General features: G+C 38.6%; 1 long non-coding RNA gene across 1 annotated transcript; it reads right to left on the bottom strand.

The window, feature by feature from the left end:
* Nucleotides 1-593: 593 nt before the first annotated feature.
* LOC125897580 (uncharacterized) lies at nt 594-7559 on the bottom strand. The gene is made up of 3 exons (XR_007450445.1): nt 7485-7559; nt 5462-5530; nt 594-651 (listed from the first exon to the last, which is right to left on the bottom strand). It is a non-coding gene; the product is annotated as an uncharacterized LOC125897580 (long non-coding RNA).
* Nucleotides 7560-7967: the final 408 nt, after the last annotated feature.

The following is a 7967-nucleotide window of genomic DNA, read 5'->3' as shown; positions in this document are numbered from 1 at the left end:
GCCTAAAAATGAGATGTTGTATTTTGGACGTAATATCCTCTTTTATCATTTATTCACAAGTATTTGGGGCACCACAGACAATGTTTTAAATCTTTTTTATTTAATCCCCATTCAGAGGGCCTTTAATGGAACCAGTAATACTTGGATCACTTGAGACTGATTTGGGCTGAAAGCAAAGACAAATATCAGTTACATGTTTCCTTTGACAAAACAAATGGTTATGATTATCTACTATTTCAAGGCCTTTGATTTTGTTTTGGAAAATGTGAGCATAAAATATGTTTTCATTCTGCTCAGGACTCCAACACTTTCTCAATATCTTTTCAATATTTTCTTTATTTTTTGTTTTGCTTTTTGGCAAAAGGTTACAAAATGGGAAACGATAAGGACTGAGTGATATAATACACTATACATCATCCCAAATATGCACTTGCATATCTCCTCTGGTCTGAGCAGTTTTCCTACTCTTGTCTGTTTCTCCCATCAGAACATCAACAAAGTCACAGAGTCAGCTGTCAGAAGAAACCGTAATCCTTTTCTTTCTTCAATGTGCCCTTTAACTTTGTGGAGATCCAGCTGAGATTAAAGTATTATCCCTTTCCATCATCTCTCTTTAGATCTGTGGTTTACCCTTCCTCGTGCCGGGACAACCTTGGGGTAAGCAGGTTTGAAAAGGTTACTCTCGAAGTTCAAAAGAACACTTAGGCTCAGTCATGTTAATTTGGATTCATTCATGCATAATTGGTGCAATTATCTGAACATTCATTTTCAGTGAAATGGCAATCTGAATAGTGCTTTCACCACCAATTACCGGCTTTAACATATTTCTGTGTGCACAGTTATATCACGCCATAGAGTCAAAGGGAAATGTACATTCCTCAGACATTTTTTAGACAGTCTTCTCTTTACTGTCTGTATGATATGTGTTACACAGATAGCTGATTCTTTTTTATGTTGGTGACTTTTATAAAAAATAAGTTTTGGCGTGTTGACTATGACTACATGAGACATAGTGCCTCTGTAACCGTAGTTACTGTACACATTATATTTTTGGGTTATTCATAATTAAGCCCCCCTACTAATTTGAAGAAGAAGAAAAAGAAGAAGAAATACTTTATCAATCCCCTGGGGAAATTCATTTTTTCACTCTGTTGTCATATACACACACTGATCTGAAATACACACACATGAACAAACAGGACCTAAAATGGAGAGATGTCAGAGTAAGGGGGATGCCATGGACAGGTACCCTTAGCAGTTGGGGGTTCGGTGCCTTGTTGAGGGGCACCTCTGCGGCTGCCAGTCCACACTCCATATTTGGTTCTGGATGGGGACTTGAATCTGCAACCTACCGGTTCCCAAGCCAAGTCCTTATGGGCTGAGCTACTGCCGCCCCTCTGAACATTCTGTTGTTACAGAATAATATTAAAGGTGGAATAACTCCACATTGTTATTTTTGGACTTTGTATTATTCCATACAGTAATTATTCCTTTATCATTCATAGCACTTGAGCTGTTATTTTATTTACATATTTTCATGTGTACCTTCTATGTCTCCATAGCCTGAAATGAGAGTTAGACATTGTTTTGTGGGAGACAGGTGTTAGTGTAACATACCGTAAAACTTCAATTTGTTGTACCGATACCGATACCAGTATCAGAAATGCCTCTGATGCTGCCTAAAATGCGGCATCAGGTATCGGCGAGTACAGCCTATGACCAATCCGATATCATGTAATGCCTCATGTCATTACAAATACACACACTACAGGCAAACAAAACGGAAACAGAGCGGAGTTTAAAAAGCATTCTACTGTAGCCTCTAAAATGTCTTTTTTTTAAAAAAAATATTATTATCCAGTGTTGACACAGATCAAGACACAGGTTGAAGTGCAGCCACACAATTTGGTAAAAAAAAAAAAAAAAAAAAGATTTATGGCATTAATTCTACTATTATGTATTTAGTTGACATACAACAATTCATATCCCATCCATTTTTATTTTACGCGCTGGTATTGAATCGTACTCAGTATCGGCAGATACCTAAGGTTCAGTGATCGGGATTGGTATCGGGAAGAAAAAAGTGGTATCGGTACATCTCTATCAATAACAAGACCGGGCTATAATTTGCTTAAATCACTGAACTTAACAGGGACAGGTGTCTATATAGGACAGGCCTTTAATTCCCTTCACACAAAAGCTCAGCAAAGATCAGGGAAGACAATTGTTATAACATGTTTTGCACACTACACAATAAGTTTCTTATGACATGCCATACTATGACTTTTTTCGTAGGATTTTTTTTAGGCGGGATACTATACTGTTGCATTTTATTGTGTAGTACATAATATAGTCTGACAATTTTCCAACTTTCTTAAGTTACATACTATACTTTTTTTTGGCATGCTCTTGCATTATTTTTGGCTCTTTTCAACAACATTCTGCTTTGACATTTTTATGACCACTATACTTTGATTTTTTAATAACTTGATATACGACTACTTTTTTGTGACATATTTTGACTTTGTCTAATGACATTCTATACTGTGAGGATTTTATGTCATACTATAGCCTACTAACTTTTTTATGACATAATAGACTGTGACAAGGTTACAAAAAAAAGAGATAAGGACTGACTGATAGAGGAATGGACACATAATCTGAGGTAGCCAACAACCCAGTTTTATACATCCGAAAAACTCTGAAGAGTAAAAAAAAAAAAGAACTTCTTTTCAATCAGAACAGGCATCTAACTGAGACAGGTGTTTATTTGTCAAAATGTGTAGCCACACCATGGGCGTTTGATTGGGACTAGCACTTTAATTGAAGTTTTACAGTATGCTGCAGCTGAGTTAGAGAGAACCTGGAAGTACGCTGTCTTGCCGTATGTTGGTGTGAATTGAAGAGGATAATGCAAGAGAACCTGTTGTCTACTTATTAGTCTCACTGGCAACCAAAATGATGAAGACCTTCATCCTGAGAGCCATCAGTATCCTTAACTCAACCATGTGATTGATGAGTTTTAAACCACAGACACACAATGTGCTGATTTAATGTGCTAAGTGTTTTGTAATGACTCTACTTGTTGTCTTACGAACTATTTGTTTGCTTTTCGCAATGTTGTATTTTGCGGTTGGTGAGCCATAGACAAATTTCCATGCATGGTGGACAATAAAGATATGTTCTATTCTATTCTATTCTACTAGCTAGACTGGAGAACGCCACCTAACAAGGAAGCAGAGTTACACTTCTAATGGCATTTGCAAGAATCTGGCTGGTTCACAAATGTTCTTATTTCACAGCTAAACAGTACACTAAAATATGATTCTTATAACATTTGAAGAAGAATCTTGATTCATATTTGATCAGCACTGCCCAGTTTGATAGTTTGACCGCAGTTCACAAGCAGTGATTGACATGATTGACAGCTGCAATAGCGATTGCTTGTTTTCGTTCTTGAAAATGCCATGAGAAGCACAACAAGGAGGCAGAGGAACATGAATTTATTTACAGATTATCTCTCTCATGTGTTAGGATATAAGGACAGTCTCATTAAATATGACAAAACTTTTAAAAGTTAGCAACTCCAGCTTTAAGATGACTTACTATCCACTAAATTGATAAAAATAAATATATATTTAAGTAACAACTCAGTGTAAAAACTAGTAGATTATATCCTCATATGAGCAGTTCTGTAAATATTCATTAATATGAACAAACCTGGTCTTAAAGTAATAACGCCGAGGGATAAGACTGAGCTCTTCCACAAAGAATAAATTGGAAAGAAGATTATAAACGTATCTGTGAGAGCACGCAACTGTAGTAAAAAGCTTTTTTAAGACAGCCTATAAGGATACATTTTCCTGTTCAGTGGTGCGAACAATTGTAGAATAAAATTCATTTCGATATAAAAGCTCAAATATGCTGGGCGTCCATAAAAAGTGTCTCCCAGATATTGTTAATGGAGCGGTGCTATATTTTACATCTCTGTGACAGCTCAATCACAGGCCCGCGTCTTTCGGCTCTGTGGTTTCTGTCTTTGAATAAGAGTCAAAACCTCCTCTCAAATGGACTGTGTTTAAAACCAAGGTGTGATGTATGACAGATCTTCAAACTGAACGATGATTCTCTTTCCTAAGTTAAATTAATGTGGATGTTCCCACAGCATTTCATAAAACAATAATAATAAATTCAAATCACCAGCATTACATCATGAAGAGCAGCTATCATGAAAACCACATTGGATCCTCTTTGCAGTCTTCAACAAAGGTGCAATGACATGACTGCACCACATGGGGGAGCAAAGGCATAATTTTTTCAAAGCATGCATCAGAGAATGTGCACTTACTGTGCTCAGTGTGCAACGTGGTGCTGCTTTCATTCACATGCTTTTGTTTACTTCTCTGTGATCTGATCCTGACTGTTAAACATTGGCTGATTCACATTAAAATTAATCTCACAGGATACTGAATCCAAGCACACTTTCAGGTTCACACCCACGCTTTCCTACATTTTCAAGTGGAAAAAAGGAGAGCCGCTGCCAACAAATGAGCTTTCCTTGTTAAAATTCCTTACCATAGCATTTAATAGAAATCCAATTTTCGAGGGGACATTTTAATACCTATAAATCCATTGGGCCCCCTCACTGGTATCATAAATGGTGGACAACTAAGGTGAGGATATTGAGTGTTACGGACTTTATTATGCAAAATTCATGGGGGAAGGCTTGCCAATGCCTCTGGAGCCCTGTCTGTCTTTAAGCCTTTATAGTACCAGCGCTGATGTCTGGTTCTCTGCCAGCCGCTCTGCTCAGAGCTCACACAGGCTCAGGCTGAGTGGAAAAGTCCACTGCATTTAGTGCCTGAGCAGCAGTGAAGAGTTCAGAGTCAGAAGCAAAAGAATTCATCTCCATGACTTTGACTCAAACTGGGTGACTCATTGACTTGCAGTGTTTCGTGGAGCTTCCTAAAATGGTACATCAGAGGAGTAACATATCTTGTCGTTGTAAACTTAACTGACTGAAGTAGATTCTGTGTCTGTCAGGAATTCTGCATTTCATACCCGTAGTAATAAAGTGATGAGGAACATTTGATATGATGAAGATCTTGTTCAGAAGAAAAGATACTCATAGTTGATCTTATCTATTGTGTGTTCAGTCTCTACAACAATCTACTGATGATGTAACATGAGTAATCTGTGTCTCGCTGTTCTGTTGCATCATGTTAGAGTTGTCATGTTTTACTGTACACCACATGTATTTCTAAGATAAGATTCGTCACCTCAGTGGAAGTGGTCAAACCACACGTCTGCAAGCACCACCACCTGCACTAATCAATACTTTTATATTATTAGTGGATTAAATTTGTAGCGGCTAAGCCTAAACTTAAAGTCACTGAGGGGCTGCATGGACAGGCTACCTACTAATTGACGCCCTGGCCTGACCTAACCAACCACTGCTCACCAGGTAAAAACAAAGAGTCCACTTCTTCTTCTCTGATGCAGAATTCTTTCTTCACCGCTGTGGTCTCACCTGAAAACATGCAAACATCCATGAATCTGTGTTCATTAACCATTCAAAGGGACAAATTTTCACCATTATATTGAGCAGCGTACACCTGACTTGACATGGCCTGGTGTTGCGGTCAAAAAACTAGGTGTGCTCCCCCGTCTAGCAACACCTGTCCCTGAATGAATGGTTCTTACCTATAATGACAAACACCCATGATAGTACAGTGACCCCTCCAGGACAAATTAGTATTCCACACATACATTTTACACTGGGGATGGCTCCTATAAAACCAATATGTGTTTTGTTGAAGGGATCACTCTCAGTGATAACCCTAAAAAAATATTACTCTGCACTTCCCCAAAGCTGTAGGCTACTGCATTAAACGAATGAAACAAGTATCCAGTACAGAAAATGTACTTTTTGTGAGTAAAATATGTGATTACCTGAATTACTAAGTACTTTTCTCACAGGTAATAAATATCACAACTTCTGATCAATCCACATAAACTTCAGGTTTAAAGGGATAGTGCACCCAAAAATGAAAATTCAGCTATTATCTACTCACCCATATGCCGAGGGAGGCTCAGGTGAAGTTTTAGAGTCCTCACAACACTTCCAGAGATCCAAGGGGAGAGGGGGTAGCAACACAACTGCACACCTAATGGCTGACGGCGCCCCAGATTAAAACGTCCAAGATCACAGAATTGAAACCACAAAATATCTCCATAGTGCTCGTCCGTAGTGATCCAAGTGTCCTGAAGCCCTGACATAAAAAGTTGTTTGGAAAAACATCATTTGAATTCTGTTTTTAGCCTCATTGTAGCCTGTAGCTCTGACTGCCTCTCTGTACAATGTTTTTCCAAACAACTTTTTATGTCAGGACTTCAGGACACTTGGATCACTGCAGACGAGCAGTATGGAGACATTTTGTGGTTTCAATTATGTGTTCTTGGACGTTTTATTCTGGGGTGCCGTAAACCTGCATTAGGTGTGCAGTTGTGTTGCTACCCCCTCTCCCCTTGGATCTCCATAAGTGTTGTGAGGACTCTAAAACTTCACCAGACCCTCCCTCGGCATATGGGTGAGTAGATAATGGCTGAATTTTTATTTTTGGGTGCACTATCCCTTTAAGATAACAACTTCTAATTAGGCCTAACCCACTCTTGATTTAAGCCACACCCACTTCTGACATAACCCCAGCCAATTCCAAGTACAGATACAGATAATTTAGTTGGTTGAACAGATACAGATAACGGTGAACGCGCTCATTTCTAGTACTGTGCACATTTAGCATCTTTAAAGGAATTTGTTAAGAAAACTTTTTCACGCATGCCACCAGAGAACGAGGAATCCAAAAACTGTAAAAATCCTTGATAAATTGAAGTCATAGGTGTCCATGTTTTAACAACAGCAAAACTATATCAAAACATCTGTTTACAAACTCACAAACACAAACAAACTACCAACTGATGCTGTGGTAGACCAGCAGCTCCTGTATTATCCTGGAATTTCTCAATTATGGGATCAATAAAGGTGTATCTTATCTTATCTTATCTTATTAAGCGAGGTAAAATGACTTTTTCTTTCAATGGAGAGACGGATGGACTGATGCACCGGATTCGAAGAGACTGTGGGTAAGTTTTACTTTAGTTCAGTTCTTTGTCGGAAAGGTCTGTCTGTTCGGGAAGGTTTGCGCATATGACTAGATAAATGAGATTTGGATGATTCTACATGAGTTGTGTGAGATTTTTCGGATTTTTCGTTCACCATGGAGGCATGTGAGAAAAACATTTTCTTCATGAATTCAAAGTAACAAAGGGCGAATAATTGATATATAAATTAACATTTGAGAGGTGAAGTATTCCTTTAAGCTCACTGTTGCTGTTTTCGTGCCCACAAACTCTGTTGTCATCAACCTTGTTTCCAACAGCAGCAGGCGGTTGTTTTAAGCTCTAATAAATCCAGTGTACAGTACCTTCCAGCTGGTGAACAAAGTGGAGCCTTTAGCAGCTAAAGAGACAGGTATTCTCCCTCAGCAGCTGGTGGAAATCAAAACGGGAACAGGGCTAAATGAAAAGTTAGCATTCATCAGGTGGCCAGAAAAACAAGTCAGTGCTACTTTAACGTTGCTTTTTGTTTGTAGGATGTGTTGACAGGCAACTGTTGGTAAACTCTTCACCATAGCGGGTATTATCAGTAAAATCTACTTAAGTATCTAATTATCATTGTAGACCCTTTTAATGTTAGCAAACAGTATGATGTTTTTGGTGGGCGGGGCTTAGCTGGAGGCAAAACAATTCTCTACAACATTGGCCAGCGCTAGCTAACAAGCTCTACTGGCTTGTTTTAGACAATGGAGGAAGATAGTGATGCGTTCAGAAATGCTCATTCTGACTGGACTGTTTGTAAAGTCAGAATGTACCGTTTGGTTATTCAGAGCACCACACTCTGAGCACTC

Source organism: Epinephelus fuscoguttatus, linkage group LG1 (assembly GCF_011397635.1).
Source record: "Epinephelus fuscoguttatus linkage group LG1, E.fuscoguttatus.final_Chr_v1".
Taxonomy (NCBI): domain Eukaryota; kingdom Metazoa; phylum Chordata; class Actinopteri; order Perciformes; family Serranidae; genus Epinephelus; species Epinephelus fuscoguttatus.
This window is presented reverse-complemented; position numbering and strand designations above follow the sequence as displayed.